General features: G+C 45.5%; 1 protein-coding gene across 1 annotated transcript in view; it reads left to right on the top strand.

The window, feature by feature from the left end:
* LOC126365963 (beta-1,3-galactosyltransferase 4-like) overlaps positions 1-18,131 on the top strand; it is a 481,148-nt gene that overhangs the window by 324,442 nt on the left and 138,575 nt on the right. The window contains exon 2 of the mRNA XM_050008759.1: positions 10,339-10,389. The gene's annotated coding sequence lies outside the window, so the exon portion shown is untranslated. The remainder of the gene's footprint in view (positions 1-10,338; positions 10,390-18,131) is intronic.

Genomic DNA, 18,131 nt, shown 5'->3' with positions numbered 1-18,131 from the left:
ATTGATGTTTTATTGATAGCAGAATAGATTTTCGATCACATGGTGATCTTCTTCAGTGCTGTACAAATTAAACTCAGACACTGGTATCAAGTTATCAATAACCAAAACTGAGCAGCGAGCTCAATTATTGTGATCACTTTTGATGACCACTGAACTCCCCAGACATAAACATGTGAGTGGGAGGTCATCCACATGAGTACTAAAAGGAACTCGTTAAACTTCGGTTACACCATAAATCAGTCTAATCTAAAAGCCGTAAATTCAACTAAATACCTAGGTATTGCAATTATAAACAACTTAAATTGGAAAGAACGCATAGAAAATGTTTTGGGGAAGGCTAACTCTAAAGGTTGCGTTTTATTAGCAGGACACTTAGAAAATGGAACAGACCTACTAAGGAAACTGCCTACACCACGCTTGTCCGTCCTCTTTTAGAATACTGCTGCGCGGTGTGGGATCCTTACCAGGTAGGACTGACAGAGTACATCGAAAAAGTTCCATGAAAGGCAGCACGTTTTGTATTATCGCGAGATATGGGAGAGAGTGTCACAGAAGTGATACAGGATTTGGGCTGGAAATCATTCAAAGAAAGGCTTTTTTTGTTGGGACGGAATCGTCTCACGAAATTCCATTCACCAACTTTCTCCTCCGAATGCGAAAATATTTGGTTGAGACCGACCTATATACGGCGGAATTATCACCACTATAAAATAAGGGAAATTAGGGCTCGTACGAAAAGATATAGGTGTTCATTCTTTCCGCGCCCTATAGGAGATTATAATAAGAGAGAATTGTGAAGGTGCTTCGATAAGCCCTCAGCCAGGCACTTAAATGTGATTTGCAGAGTATCCATGTAGATGCAGATGTAGATTATTGAGCATGTCTGGGATGCCAGGCAACGTGGTTTTGGGAAGAGATCTCCACCATTTCGTACTCTTCAAGTTAAATGAAGCTCCTGTTTGCTTTGTTAATCTGTTCGATAATCATATCTGCTCCTGTTCGGCTTTCCTGCGGCGACCGTTGCTGCACCAATCTGTATCCCACCTCTCCTTAGGGTCGTGTCCTAAGTCGTACAAAACAATTTACAGTTTTTGAACTGCCTCAACAACAGTGTAGACATCCTGTAGATAACACTGCTACGAAGAACCCTTCACCTGTATTGTACAGTTCTTTTGCGGCTTGTAAGTATGGTTTAACCTCCCCCTCACTTATCGACGTTAATGGCAGTGAAAAATGAAACCGCGTGTACCTAATGGAAATTTGGGAAAAGCAATCGTCACCGACGTTAATTTGTCGGTAAAGAGGGAGGAAAGAGTTACATCTAAATGAAAGGAAAAATGCAAATGTAATTGGTGAAAATTAATTTTGAGAAAAGGGTAAAATTAATGAAGAAAGTAAATGTGCGGTCGTTACTTTAACAATTAATTGGCGTTAATTAGATATTTGAGATTTGGGGAAAATTACGGTCGCCAGTCCTGTGGACAACTACTATAATAACTGAAAATGAAAAATTAATGTACATATAATTAGCGCTAAAAGCGTGGCAACTGAGGGTTGACACGTGTTATGTGAAAACTGAATGTTTGTCAGAAGTAATAAATTTCGCTACACTCTGACTTAATTTAGCAAAAGAATTAATAAAACCGGAAAATTGAAACTTAATTTAGTGACTGAAATTAATAGTGACCTTTGTTTCTGAAGCACCACGAAATTCAATAAAATAAGGTTAGTCTTGGGCTACCTTAACAATCATTTCAAAAGCTACTTGAATCTGCGCAATTTAGAAATAAGAGATTTAACTTTGAACTTGAATTAAATGATTCTGAACAATTAACAATAGTAAAATTTAGTACGTACCAAGCTGAGCTGCAGTCACAGGCAAGCTAAAATATGGTAACAAAACTCGCGCTCTTAATTTGTGCTTTTGTAATCTAAATATAGTAGCCAGCTATGAGTACTGTAACTGAACCTTGAAATTAAAGCAGTGAAACAGAATGCTGTATTACTTTAATGCTGGCGTTTGAATTGCAATGACACTCGAGTTCATTTCGGAAGGGGATGGGACCCTGCTTGGTAATGCAATTAGGACAATGAGCAACAAAGGTTCATGCTACTTGCTGTAATTTTGAAACAGTTTGAAAAGCTGAGGTCTGTCATACAGTTCTAAAACTTTACGTGCTTTCAGTCTTCCGTGTTGGTTGAGTGAAGGTTTGAAGTCGTCGATCGAGGAGGTGGCGACAATCGCTCATTGTCGGCCGTAGCTGTTGCAGAAGCTGGACGTTGGCGCGCCTCCTTCTCGACCGGGTCACCAGGCGAAACGGGCTCTTGAAGTCCGCTAGCTAATGCTTCCCGTCCGCGACACCGTATCAGAAACTATCCTAGCAAGTCGAGCGGAACTGCATGCTGCCAAACCCTGAAAGCGCGGCAACTCGCGGGAGCGTCACACAACACACCTGCTCCACCGCCCTACTCCAGCCAGATTCTCCTCTGCCCGCGCTCCACGCGGCCGAGTTCACACTACCAAAGATCCTAAACACTTTGGTTCTCCACACCACCTATCGATGTAATCGTTCGATAGCATAATTGTCCCTCGGCAAGACCCAGCGTAAAAATACAAATAATATTGGCAAAACAAACCAATTACACATCGAAATAATGCATATACAAATACAATACATAAATATACAGAAATGTCATATTTTCAGGTAACAAAATAACGCAAATAATTATACTACAATAGATGGAAATGGGAGGATATGCATTTCCGGCGTTACCGTGGGAGTCGAAGTGTACAAACAGAAAATTACGAGGAAGATCTCAGGAAAGGTAACTAAACGTCGAAGTCGAAGAGGAATAAGAATGTTTTTAGCCCGAAATGGATGGTCTCACCACCCCTGGGCGTAGTTCCGGGTAACACGGGTGGTCATGGGCAGAAGGGCAGGACACGAAGTAACACATTCGTGCTGGCCTTCCATTACGCGGGCCAATGCGATGAACCGCCGGAAACGGACAGAACAGTGCCGATGCGGTGCCCTGCACTGCGGGCCGAGCTACGGGCCATTACACTGCTGCAGCCGCCGCGCGCATCCAATTAGGCGGTCCGCAGCCTGTCGGGAAATTCATTAACAGCACAGACCGCTGACAGAGCCCGCCGCGGGCCATGCTATTTCCAGTCGGGGCGCAGCGGCGCGCCGACCGCTAGGTTACCCTGGGGCTGCGGCGCTGACCCGCCTGCTTAACCGCACGGCGGCCTCTCGCTGCAGCAGCAACTCGACTCCTGTGTCGCCGCTGCGCTGACTGACGCACACAACGAGCGGCCTTTCCTACTGTACAGCGGCGATTAAGCCTGGGGCCACACCAGCAAATTGCTTCCGCGACCGTGGATGTACCACTGCGAGGGCAGCCTATATCGTACCCACGAGAATTGGAATGAGGGCAGCCGAATATCGAGTCACCTGCTGTGGCTCTAAAAGAATCGTTTGATGTAAACGGAGGAAAGCTGCAGCGGCCTCCGTTTTCAGTTTCCCAGTAAAACCTTTAAAAATCACGTAAAAAATTAAAAATCACTGTTTTGCGATCATTATGTGTTGGTCACTGTACCGTCTTTGGCATTCGATTTTGAGGAAACTATTCGGTGGAAAGAAAAAGAATTCTTCGTCATGTTACATCGCAGTTTGATAATAAATTGGCTCTCTTTTCGTCATTGCTCATATTTATAGTGATACTTCAGAACTAAGTGGAAACGGCCTTGCGGCAGTGGAAACATCGGTTCCTGTCAGATTACCGAAGTTAAGTGCTTTCGGGCGTGGCCGGCACTTGGATGGTTGACCACCCGGGCAGCCATGCATTGTTGCCATTTTTCGGGGTGCAGTCAGCCTCGTAACGCCAACTGAGGAGCTACTCGACCCAACAGTAGCGGCTCCGGTCGAAGAAAACCATCATAACGACCAGGAGTTGGTGTGCTGATCACACGCCCCTCCTATCCACGTCCTCAGAGGAGGATATGTGGCGGTCGGATGGTCCCGATGATCCACTTGTGGTCTGAAGAGGGAGTGCTTTTTTTTATTTTTTTTTATTTAGAATTAGGTAACCCACCAGACATATTTCGAAAGCTTAACGATAAAAAATATAGTCTCTGACCAGTTTATGTATGGTGCATTTTGGGTCATACTTTGCCGCATACAAAAGGTAGCTAACACACCAAAATCATTTTTATGTCTGGAGGCTGAGCTAGGTGATACGCACTGAGGCGACAAAAGTCATGGGATACCCCCATATTTTTGGCGCACCTTCTTTTGTCCAGTGTAATGCAGCAACTCGATGTGGTGTGGAATCAAAAAGTCGTTGGAGGGCCGTTTTAGATATATTGAGCCACGCTGCCTCTATAGCCGGTCACAGTTGCTGAAGTGTTTCCACAGCAGGATTTAGTACATGAACTGACCTCTCCATTATGTCCAATAGACGTTCGATGGGATACATGGCAGACGATTTGGGTGGCTAAACCATTCGCTCAAACTATCCACGATGTAGTTCAGACCATTTGTCAATACTTGCGGCCCGATGACCGGCTGAATTGTCATCCATAAAATTTCCGTTGTTGTTTGGGAACACGAAGCCCATGAATGGCTGCAAACGATCAGCAAGTAGCCGATCATAAGTTGATGGTTGCAGAGACGAAATCACAGTTACAGTTAGTTAGCGTAAACCTGTTGTTGGCCGCTGATGCATCGTGTTTATGGATCGTGACAACCCCTTCAGCATCAACTAAGGCCTGAAGATGGAGCACTGAAGTGCCGAAACTGGTAGCTACACAACAAATTACAACGTAAGGGCGGCTGTCGGTGTTTAACTTCCTTACAATAAACATTTCCAGTCAGTCATCAGTTCAGCTGGATCAGAGGACCCAGTCCATCCCACGTAAATTCCACGTAAATATAGCCTACACCATTATGGAACAACCACCACATTGGACAGCACCTCGTTGATAACTTCGGTTGGTTTGCACCACACACCGATCGTGATGGCGCAATGGTTAGCACATTGGTCTCGCATTCGGGAGGGCGACTGTTTAAACGAGCGTCCGGTGAGCCTGATTTAGGTTTTCCGAGATTTCCATAAATCGCTTGAGGCAAATGGCGGGATGGTTTCATTGAAAAGGCACAGCTGACTTCCTTCTCATCCTTCTTTACTCCGATGGGACCGACGAGCATCTGTGGTACACTCGGAGCGTACCATCAGCTGTTACCAACTTAAATCGGGATGCAACTGACCAGGCCACAGTTGTCCAACCGACATGGTTACGCTGCAAGCGATGTCGTGCTGTTACCAAAGGAACTCGAATCTGTCGTCTGCTGCCATAGCCTATTAACGTCAGATTTCGCCGCACTGTCCTGACGGACAGGTTCGTCGTACGTCCCACACTGATTTCTGCTGTAATTTTACGTAGTGTTTCTTGTCTGTTAGCACTGACAACTCAACGAAAAGCCGCCACTTCCGGTCGTTAAGTTCAGGGCGTCGGCCGCTGCGTTGTCCGTGGTGAGAGGTAATGCCTCGGCGCACTCTTGGGACTGTGAATTTCGGAACCCTGAATTCCCTAACGTTCTTCCAAATGGTGTGTCCCATGCATCTAACCTTAACTACTACTCCGCGTTCGGAGTCTGTTAGTTCCACTCGTGCAACCACAATCACGTCAGAATGATTTACCCTTGAATCACCTGAGTACCAATGACAGCTCCGCCAACGCACTTCGCTTTTATGCCTTGTGTACGTGACACTACCGCCACCTGTATTTGTGCATATTGTTATCGCATAACTTTGTCACCTTAGTGAATACTGTCCAGTCACATTAACGGACCACCTATGGAAAGCGTGAATAACCACTTTTTGCAGTGCAAGCCACTGCAAGACGTGCAGTAAGAGAATCGGTGAGATTCTAGAGGACACAAGCAGGGATGTGGACTCATGCTGACGGCAATGTCGTGGTCTGCTGCGCTAGACTTCTCGGTTGAGGATCCATGGTGCGAACAGCCCGATAGAGGTGGTCCCACAGATTCAAACCCGGCGAGTTTGGTGTCCAGAGGAATACGGTAAACTGACCCTAGCACTCTTCGAACCGCTCACATACACTGCAACCTGTGTGGCCTGTTGCATTGTCCTGCTGGTATATGCCATCGTACCTTGGAAAAACAAACTGCATATTGGGGTGGACATAGTCTCCAAAAATAGATGCGTATTTGCTTTGGTAGATTCTACCTTCCAGAATGTCGAGATCACCCAGAGAATTCCAGGAAGTATTCCTCATACCAAAACGCTGCCTCCTCCAGCCTGCAGTCTTCTGACGACAATTGTAGGGTGTTGGCTTTCAGACATTTCACGCCACTGGAGCATACAACGTCATTCATGTGCAAAGGCCACCTGTCACCAGACAGTGGATGTCCAGTTGCGGTATTGGCGTCCAAATTCCAGCCTTCGTTGCCGATGCATCAGTGAACTGCCAGATTCCTTTTTACGTCAGTGCCAATTCGTTCGCAGATCAGTATTTGTAATAACAAATCGAAATTTCGCTCCGTTATCCTGTAAGTTGGTAAGCGTGATACAAACAGCGTGCAGAATGGCCTGTAGATGGCAGCATAGTGCAGATGCATACATACCGTCGCAGTATCAGTATAAAGATGGCCGCCCCACTTGCGACTTGCACCAGGGAAGAACAGCGTTCTGTTATTCGGTTTTGTAGTGAAGTTATGAAACCTGCTGAAATTCATCGACGAAGGAAGGTCCGGTGCGGTGATGTATGTTTGTCACAGCAGCAAGTCTAGCAAATGGTGTGACTTCAGTGGAGGATGCTCCTTGTCCAGGTCAGGCACAACGAGTTGTGACTCCACAGAACATTGCAGCAGTTGAAGCCATAGTGAAGGAAAACCGCCGAGTAACACTGAATGACATTGCACCATGTTTATAGATAAGTCGCGGGCCGGCACGCCACATCGTGCATGATGTGCTCCAGTTTCACAGTGTCTGCAAGATGGGGGCCATAGCAGCTGACTCCTGAAATGAGAGAACGACGTGTTGATGCTTGTGAAGAACTTCTTCGGCGCTTTGAACGAGAAGGTGATGGCTTCCTTGCAAGAATCGTTACTGGGGACGAAACCTGGATTCACTTCCACCAACCGGAAACGAAGACAGCGAGCAAGGAATGACGCCGTTCCTCATCACCAAAACTAAAGAACTTTCGACCAGAACCATCAGCAGGGAAGGTTATTCTGACCCTCTTTTGGGACGAAAACCCGTCATTTTGGAGCATTACATGCCTACAGGGTCCACTGTCACCAGTGCATCATACACAGATATCCTAAAAAATCATCTGCGGCCTGCAATCAAATCAAAGCGACGTGGATTGCTCTCAGCAGGTGTCCTTTTTCAACATGACAATGCAAGGCCCCACAGTGCCCGTACAACAGTTGCAACAATCACAGACCTGCATTTTGAGTGTCTTCTTCATCCACCATACTTACCAGACCTTGCCCCAAGTGATTGCCATATGTTTGGACCACTCGAAGACGCAATGGGAGGGAAGAAGTTCCGTTCTGATGAAGTGGTACGCCACGCGGTGCATGAGTCGTTGCGCGGACTACCAAAAGAATTTTTTGCTAAAGGAATTTATGCACTTTGTAAGCGCTGGAGGACTTGCATTGAGCGTGGGGGAGATTATGTTGAAATGTGATACAGCTTTGCAGTGGGGTATAAGGCGTTCACAAATGTTGTTCAGCACTCTGTTCGTCTTTAAGGTTGTCGCTTCTTTTTATAAGACCTGCGTTGCCTTTTATCTGGTGACGCCTTTGTAGCACTTGCAACTAGGGGATTTAATACACAAATCAAAAAAAGTTTTGCATCACCCCCGGTTCTCAGAACTCCTGAAGACAGACGTTGACTGTGCTGTTCAGAGATGTCACTAAACCCGCCCAAAGATGTAAACAACCATGCATGAACAGCGCCTATTAGACGGAAGGTGTCTGACAGCCGATCAGTTCCAGACATTCCACCAGGGAAGAGGTACACGGCTCGTGTTGTCCGCAGTTCAACCATGCCTAGACGGTCAATGCGGCGATTCGATCGCGTCCGCATTGTTACTCCGTGCCAGGAAGGGCTCTCAACAAGGAAAGTGTGCAGGGGACTCGGAGTGAACCAAAGCGATGTTGTACGGTCATGGAGATACAGAGAGAAAGGAACTGACAATGACGTGCTTCGCTCAGGCCGCCCTAGGGCTACTACTGCAGTGGATGACCGCTACCTAAGGGTTATGGCTCGGAGAAACCCTGACAGCAATAATACTTTTCCTGCAGCCACAGGACGCCGTGTTACGATTCAAACTGTGTGCAACTTCACTCTCGACGTCCACGGCGAGGTTCGTCTTTGCAACCAAGACACCATGCATCGCGATACACATGGGCGCAACAACATGCGGAATGGACCACTCAGGATTGGCATCACGTTCTCTTCATCGGTGAGTGTCGCATATGCCTTCAACTAGACAATGGTCGGAGACGTGTTTGGAGGCAGCCCGGTCAGGCTGAACGCCTTATAAACACTTTCCAGCGAGTGCAGCAAGGTGGAGGTTGCCTGCTGTTTTGGGGTGGCATTATGTGGGGCAGACGTACGCCGCTGGTGGTCATGAAAGGCGCCGTAACGGCTGTACAATACGTGAATGCCATCCGCCGATCGATAGTGCAACCATACCGGCAGCATATTGGCGAGGCATTCGTCTTCATGGACGACATTTCGCTCCCCCATCGTGCACATCTTGTAAATGACTTCCTTCATGAAAAATTTGGAAATTTGTGGTAAGGTCCTATGGGACCAAACTGCAGAGGTCATCGGTCCCAAAGCTTACACACTACTTAATCTAACTTAAACTAACTTAAGCTAACGACAACACACACACCCATACCCAAGGGACGATTCCAACATTCGACGGGGGAAGCCGCATGGACCGTGACAAGGCGCCTGAGACTTCGCGGCTACCCCAGGCGGCACTTCCTTCAGGACAACGACATCGCTCGTCGAGAGTGGCCAGCATGTTCTCCAGACATTAACCCTACCGAACATGTCTGGGATAGATTGAAAAGGGCTGTTTATGGACGACGTGAACAAACAACCACTCTGAGGGACCTATGCCGAACCGCCGTTGAGGAGTAGGACAATCTGGACCGACAGTGCCTTGATGAACTTGTGGATAGTATGCCACGACGAATATAGGCCTGCATCAATGGGAAAAGACGTGCTACTGGGTATGAAAGGTACCAGTGTGTACAGCAATCTGGACCGACACCTCCGAATGTTTCGCTGTATGGTGGCACAACATGCAATCTGTGGTTTTCATGAGCAATAAAAAGGGCTGAAATGATGTTTATATTGATCTCTATTCCAATTTTCTGTACAGGTTCCGGAACTCTCGGAACTGAGGCGATGCAAAACTTTTTTTGATGTGTGTATGGCTCTGCTCTTTATTTCGGAAGTGACAGTATCTGATCATCCAGAACAAGTCTGGAAACCAAAATGAAACCACAAATTAATGAAATCACTAGTGGATTCTCTACATGATCTGTTGGCCGCCTTGGTGCATTTACATCATACTGCTGGACACTCAACAGAATAACCACCTTTGTTAGAATGAGTAACCTGTCTTCACCACTGGAGTGGAGTGCCTTTGTACAGGGTAGAGAAAGAAAAAACCTGATAGCTTCACAGTAGGATAGGGAACAAAGTGGAAGCAGGACTAGTATGTGCTGGAGAAATTGTGATTTGTGAAAGATCATCGTTTAAATTTCAGTTTCGATTTTCCTGTTCACACTGATCTGCTGTACTTGTTAGGATAAAAGTTCGTTCATGCTCTCACTATATTAACAAAAATTGAAATATGCGACCCTTAGATTTACTTATTCATATTACTACACGTTACACGGTTTCCAACAGCACAGCGTATTATCTTGACAAATTGATAGCTACATATTATTTCTAACGTAGATGATTTATTGCTTACCAAAGCAAGATTGCAGAAAATTGACGTCTAGTACAACCATTCATCACAATAACTGAATTGGAGCGTTTAGTATTATTATTATCTAAGTCAAATGGTGCCATTGTATTACTGCACTTCATATGGAGAATTCGTTGGTTTCAGTGGAGTTCCTTTTCCAGTGTTTTAATGTGAGCTGATCATCAGAGTTTTAAAACATTTTGTGCCTTTTTTTTGTTATGTTAGATGTGATAATGTTTCCACAAGATGATGTATTATTCGTATTGCATGACTGACTCAGGCTCTTACTCGATTTTTCTTTTCAGGTACGGCTGCATTCTATAGGTGTCAGAGCAGCTCTGGAAATATCACCACAAGTACGTATTCCATGGCAAAGGAAATTGCTAACATTGCTAAATTGTAGTGTGTAGATAAATGCATCATCTCCCCCCACCCTTCCCACCTCTCTCTGCCTCCCTCCCCCCCTCCCCCCCCCCCCCGCTCTCTCTCTCGCTCTCTCTCTCTCTCTCTCTCTCTCTCTCTTTGTAATCAGAACCTGTGAGTGTCATATTACTTTCTCTCTTGAACATCGTTAAACTCGATCGTCGACAGTACAAAACCAAGCAAATATACGGCACATGGAGATCGAACGTAACCTCAAAATTCCCTATGTAGTTCGAAACTAATTATGGAAAGTAATACATTGTTCTGAATGTAGTAAATGAATGCTCCACAGTTGCAGAAAACTGCTACATAGTTGTTCACAGCGTTTAAAAGAGACGAAAATGTGAATTTTAAAATTTTTCGGCGAACTTAGTATTCCAAGAAGTTTTGAGGGTGCAACCTGTCGTCGCTAACTTTACTGGACGATACTGCGATTGACCGACTGCCATTCAGCCTGGGGTGAGACTTCGAAGACTTGAGCTGAAATGAACGATGGCCGACTGCAAGCCCGGCACGTGTTTGAATAGAAGGAAACTGCTTCTTTCCGTTAGAAGGGTCGGGCGCGGAGGCGAAAGTTGTTAGCGGTGATTTTATGACGTAGCAGTGTCCTGCAATTGTATTTGGCGAATTTGCAGATAACTTTTAACAGCAAGCATTTAGAACACGTATATCAAGTAAAAGACGACTTTGAAGTAGTGTAATTTTCATATCGGTACCGGCTTTTCCAACGGATGAGCTCATGTCAGCGTTTTAGAGTACTGTTTATCTGACATCTTCCGTCGCTATAATTTATGCGCCTGGAGGAAGAGATTAAAGTTTATTATTCGTCTCAGAATTCTTAAAGATGTACTTATTCTGAGTTTTACGATGTGTCATTCATGGAATGCTGGTTAAAGCTTTCCATGTCATTACGCAGTTCGTAAATATCCGCTTCCGATTCGCCGACTTACGCCGAGGACATTTCGTTTGTCTACTGCTTCTATGAAAAAAAACTTTTTAATGGAGTATATACAGCACTTTGTGGTTTTGAATGGGTACACTGCTTAGATACATTGAGCAATTCTTAGTTTGCAAGGCGGCATTATACTACCGATTAGACTGTGCAGTCAGTTTATAAACAGTGGAAAGTGACACTGTTGGATGAAGAAGAAATTACGGATTGAAAAGAGGTGAAACAATGTACAGAGGTAACATGTATTGTATCTGACTTGTCTCTAAAATTCATATGCCATGTGCGATGACAACACAGAACATTCCATGCACAGACTGCGAGGTTTTCAGACTAAAACTGTTTGTGTTTCACACACTCTCGTGCACCCCAAGATGGAAAAGTTCAAAGTGGATCGTGCTGCTGATAAAAGTGGTCCACTTCTCGTTATAATAAGGAATTAGTGTAGCTGGACGCTAACTGTGCACAAAAACGGTAATTAAAATCATTTATTCGGTTCTGAGTGACAAGTCTTCTAAAGTTTCATGAAATTTTAACTGATTATTAGCCCTACCCACTATTCTAAAGAGAGAACTCGCAACGGAATTTTAATTATTGAGCTCCGGGACGACCGATCAGAGATCACACTTTGCTAACACATTAGGTAATTATCTCTAACAGGGCAGAGAACGCTGAAGATTTCAGGACACTTGGCACGTGCTGGGGTGCATGAAATTTAATGAACTACGTAACTGCATTATAAACGTTTACTTCATGAATTTAGCGTACTCCTAAGACTGCATCTACGTGGAACACTCATAAAAATACTAAACCTATGGTTACATACGAGGAAAAAATACTAACACAGCGATGTCAGTAAAGGGACGGGGTCAGGGATTTTCTCTGCCTCGTGATGACTGGGTGTTGTGTGAAGTCCTTACGTTAGTTAGGTTTAAGTAGTTCTAAGTTCTAGGGGACTGATGACCGTAGGTGTTAAGTCCCATGGTGCTCAGAGCCATTTGAATCAGTAAAGGGACGAGGAACGAGTGGCGTAAGGGAGCGGTACATGGACGCGGAATTACTCACACATAAACACTCGAAAATGAAGTTCACCACTGTCCATTACTAATTGAACCATCAAAACCGCTCGTGACTCACAGCAATACGAACCATTGGGCACACCTTGCATGACAAGCTTCATGTGACCGATCAAACACGGAAACCAGTACCTTCCGAATTTACGTAAAAACGATCCTGAAACCGTCACTCGCGAGAATTAGGCATTGCTCCTAACGATGGAATTTCGCCGTTATAGAGAAAATCCAAAACTACTACTTATTTAATAAAGAAGCGGCGACTGCTTGTTGTAACTGCTCTCATCCATGTCCCGCGAAATTTTGTCTAAGACTTGAACTGTCTAGTTTCAACATACAGAGAGCGACAAAACCTTGGTGGGGTACATTGAACAGTGACCAAACTGCTTCTTTTAGCAAGAGCAGGCGTTTCCTTCAATCAGTAGACAGGAGGAAAAACGTCCGCTTCTCTTGACCTAAGATTTTTCGCTTCATTCAACGGCTGAAATTTCAAAGACGGTGTCTCGCGAAATGGCCAACCACGCGGTCCAGCGACAGGGAGCGTGCAGACGCGACTGCAGGCACTGCGTAGCGCCGACTTCATGACATCAGAGCTGGCTTCGAAAATGTTCAACTGCCTCCCCAGGCTGCTACTGCAAAGCTAAGTAAGAGCCTCCACCTGAATGTGCCTAGCTGCATGCATTTATTACACCCACAATCATTCAAGAGTGGAGGAACTTCCATGTTGGGGTCAGGTGGTAACAGGTACATGTTCTACTGAATGTCATTTGTAATTGTTGTTGTTGTGGTTTGATGCAGGTCTTCATGCTACTCTGTCGTGTGTAAGCCTCTTCATCTCCGAAAAACTACTACGACCCACATTCTTCTGAATGTGCTTACTGTACTCAGTCCCCCCCCACACACACACACCATCACAGACTTCCCTCTAGTACTAAATTGATGATCCCTTGATGTCTCAGAATGTGTCCTATCAACTGATCCCTTCTTTTGCTCAAGCTGTGCCACAAATTTCTTTTTACCCCAATTTTACGAGGGTGAGTCAAATAAAAACCTTAAATTTGTAATAACAAATCGAAATTTCGCGCCGTTATTCTGTAAGTTGGTAAGCGTGCTACGAACAGCGTGCAGAATGGCCTGTAGGTGGCAGCATAGTGCAAAGCACACATAGCGAAGGAAAACCGCCGAGTGACACTGAATGACAAGAAAGAAAAGTCTGTGAAATCTTATGAGACTTAACTGCTAAGGTCATCAGTCCCTAAGCTTACACACTACTTAACCTAATTATCCTAAGGACAAACACACACACACACACACACACACACACACACACACACACACACACCCGTGCCCGAGGGAGGACTCGAACCTCCGCCGGGACGAGCCGCACAGTCCATGACTGCAGCGCCTATGAATAACATTGCAGCATGTTTGCAGATTAGTCAAGGATCAGCACACCACATTGTGCATGATGTTCTCCAGTTTCACAAAGTGTCTGCAAGATGGGTACCACCGCAGCTGACTCCTGATATGAGAGAACAACGTGTTGATGCTTCTGATGAACGTCTTCGGCGCTTTGAACGATAAGGTGATGGATTCCTTGCAAGAATCGTTACTGGGGACGAAACCTGTGTTCACTTCCACCAATCGGAAAAGAAGAGAGCGAGCAAGGATGGCGCCATTCCTCATCACCAAAACAAAAGAAGTTTCGAACAGAACCATCAGCAGGGAAGGTTATCCTGAGTCTCTGGGGAGAAAAAGGCGTCATTTTGGAGCATTACATGCCTAGAGCGACCACTGTCACTAGTGCACACATATCTCCTAAAAACATCTGCGGCCTGCAATCAAATCAAAGCGACGTGGATTGCTGTCAGCAGGTGTCCTTTTGCAGCAAGGCAACACACTGCCCGTGTAACTGTTGCAACAATCACAGACCTGCATTTTGAGTATCTTCCTCATCCACCATACTCACCAGACTTTTCCCTAAGTGTTTTTCATATGTTTGGACGACTCAAAGACGCAATGGGAGGAAAGAATTTCCGTTCTGATGAAGAGGTACGCCACGCGGTACATGATTGGTTGCGCGAACAACCAAAACAATTTTCTTCTATGGAATTTATGCACTTTGTAAGCGCTGAAGGACTTGCATTGACCGTAGGGGAGATTATGTTGAAAAGTGATATAGCTTTTTACCACTTCTGCACAATAAATAATATTTTAAAAAATTTTTAACGTTTTCATTTGATTCACCCTCGTATTCAGTACTTCCCCATTAGTTACGTGATCGATCCATCTAATCTTAAACATTCTTTCGTAGCACCACATTTATAAATCTTGTATTCTCTTGTCTAAACTGTTTATCGCACTATGTTTCGTTTCCATACATTGCTACACGCCATACAAACACCTTCAGAAATGGCTTCCCAACACTTAAATCTACATTCGATGTAAACAAATTCCTCTCCTTCAGAAATGCTTTCCTTGACATTGCCAGTCTACATTTTATATTCTCTGTACCTCGGCCATCGTCAACTATTTTGCTGCCCAAATAGCAAAAATCATCCACTACTTTGTCTCGTTTCCTAATCAAATTCCCGCAGTATCGCCTCATTTAATTAGACTGCATTCCATTGTCCTTGTTTTGCTTTTTTTGACGGTCATCTTATATTTTCCTTTCAAGACAATGTCCATCCCCATCAAATGCTCTTTGAAGTTCTTTCCTGTCTCTGACAGAATCACAATGTCATCGGCGAACCTCAAAGGTTTTGTCTCTTCTCCCTGAACTTTAATTCCTAGTCCAAATTCGTCCTTGGTTTCCTTTACTGCTTTTTAAATGTACAGATTGAATAATATCGGGGATCGGCTACAACCCACTCTCATTCCCTTCACAATCTCTGCTTCTCTTTCATGCATCTCGACTCTTATAACCGCGTTCTAGTTTTTGTACAAGTTGTAAACAACAACAAGCTTCCAGTAGTTTACTCCTGATACCTTCATAACTTCAAAAAGAGTGTTCGTCAAAATTGTCAAAAGCTTTCTCTAAGTCTACAAATGCTGTAACCCTAGCTTTGCCTTTCCTTAACCTATCTCCTAAGATAAGTCGTGTTCTAAATTTCTTCGAAACCCAGACTCGTATGCGGTAATTTCCGACATTGCAAGTGGCAACGGAAAAAGGGGGGGCACTTGCAATATCGGGAATATACCGCATATCATGCACATGCAGAAAGGTTTAGGCCGGAACGACTGGACGATCAATCAACACCGGATCAAAGTTTCACCAACTGCGACATGGTCGCGTATACAAACAGTGATCCAATACTGTCAAATGTTTTTTATTCCAGTCTTTGATCACAATATGATTTCTTTGGGCGGTGACCGGTTTCAGTCCGTTATGACCATCCTCAGATCTTTTTTTACACCATGTCCTAAAGTGATAAGGCCATAATGGCATCGACAAAACATATAAATATAATCAGCATAGCATCGTCATATAATCTAAAATGAGGTGTAGAATAGGCCGCATCGTCCACGCAGTCATTATTGCAACTGGCTACTCAAAGATCTGAGGATGGTCATTACGGACTTTTCCGGTCATCGTCTAAAGAAATAATATTATGGTCAAAGACTGGAATAAAAAACATTTGACCGGATCAAAGAACATGAGTGACATTGCAGGTCGGAGCAGGTGGAGAACGCCGACACGGAAGTTCTTGCTGTAGAGAAGAGCTGTGACACCCGCTTGTTCAGGGAAGGTATAGGAACACAGAAACAAGGGAATAAGCTCAACAAGAAACAAGAAAGCCTCAAGGTGAACGGATCCTGGCTTCCTGTGCTACAGCGAACGACCGTCGCAGGTAGCAAGAGGGGAACTGCACTTGAAATGACCGCGGAGAAGCACTCGGCCGTTGGTGTGCCAGGTATACATAGTCTGCGGCCGCGAGCTCGGCTCCAGTTCACCACCAACAATGGAGGGCGAAGCTTTGACAATGCCAGCCAGTTGTGCTGGCGAAATGTCACAATAATCATAAGACGAACACAATCACACTTCATCAGGAACACGTTCTTTCTTTCTCGGGACCTTTGTCCCGCACCAGCGCGGGGTCGGCTTTGTTATGACGGATTTCGCTGTGTTAATGGCAGAGGGTGACCAGATGCCCTTCCTGACGCCACCCCGAACCCCGGGACGGTAGAAGTGTACACCAGCTGTCTGCGTCCAGTGTATGTCATGAAATAGTGCGAACGTTTTCGAACGTCTGTGAGTCGTGTAACTGAGGCGGAACTTGGGGATCAGCCCGGTATTCACTTAGCGGGATGTGGAAAACCGCCTAAAAATCACACCCAGGCCGGACGGCATACCGGCTCCCGTCGGTAATCCGCCGAGCGGATTCCATCTGGGGCCGGCGCGCCTACCCGAGTCCAGGAAGCAGCGCGTTAGCGCTCTCGGCTACCCTGGCGGGTTTCATCAGGAACACGTATTATCCAGTAATAAACTCCATCATTGCTAGTTCCTTTACTCTGCTGCCACATTCTGACTTCGAGCAACAGGACTTGTAATTGGTGTAAAGAATGACAGCTAACTCTAAATATAGATAAATGTAAATTATTGCAGATGAATAGGAAAAAGAATCCCGTAATGTTTGAATGTTCCATTAGTAGTGTAGCGCTTGACACAGTCACGTGGATTAAATATTTGGGCGTAACATTGCAGAGTGATATGAAGTGGAACGAACATGTAATGGTAGTTGCGGGGAAGGCGGATAGTCATCTTCGGTTCATTGGTAGAAGTTTGGGAAGATGTGGTTCATCTGTAAAGGAGACCGCTTATAAAACACTAATACGACCTGTTCTTGAGTACTGCTGGAGCGTTTGGGATCCTTATCAGGTCGGATTGAGGGAGGACATAGAAGCTATTCAGAGGCGGGCTGCTAGATTTGTTACTGGTAGGTTCGATCACCAAGCGAGTGTTATGGAAATGCTTCAGGAACTCGGGTGGGAGACTCTAGAAGAAAGGAGGCGTTCTTTTCGTGAATCGCTACTGAGGAAATTTGGAGAACCAGCATTTGAGGCTGACTGCAGTACAATTTTACTGCCGCCAACTTATATTTCGCGGAAAGACAACAAGGATAAGATAAGAGAGATTAGGGCTCGTACAGAAGCATATAGACACTCATTTTTCGCTTGTTCTGTTTGGGAATGGAACAGGGAGAGAAGATGCTAGTTGTGATCCGAGATACCCTCCGCCACGCACCGTATGGTGGATTACGGAGTATGTATGTAGATGTAGATGTAGAACGCGGAAGGTACCTACCCCATAAGCTTATTTTCAGATTCCAGTAGAAGGCTAAGCGAAGGGAGGTAGCGGTGGCGTCCCGTCTGGTGTTAACACTCCACTTGCCGGTGATGTCTGCCGTTCAGTTTCGTCGACGCTCAGTGGGAGTCGCCCTGCTGTGAGAAGGCCGTGTGTAACCGCCCACGTGAGGCACGTAGCTCCCCGGGAACCGCTAATGGAATGCCAGTTCGCGCAGGCGCGGAAGCAGTGCCCCACCCTTCTGACGGAGTCCCCGCCGCGACCGGACCGAGTTTCCAATTACTTAGCGCCCTGGAGGTAGTTCCTCAGACTCGGGGCGGCGCTGTTTCGGCTCTTGTCCTCGATGGG

The sequence above is a fragment of the Schistocerca gregaria genome, chromosome 4, assembly GCF_023897955.1.
Source record: "Schistocerca gregaria isolate iqSchGreg1 chromosome 4, iqSchGreg1.2, whole genome shotgun sequence".
Taxonomy (NCBI): Eukaryota; Metazoa; Arthropoda; class Insecta; order Orthoptera; family Acrididae; genus Schistocerca; species Schistocerca gregaria.
Note: the sequence above shows the minus strand (reverse complement) of the source record. Positions and strands in the feature narration are given on the sequence as shown.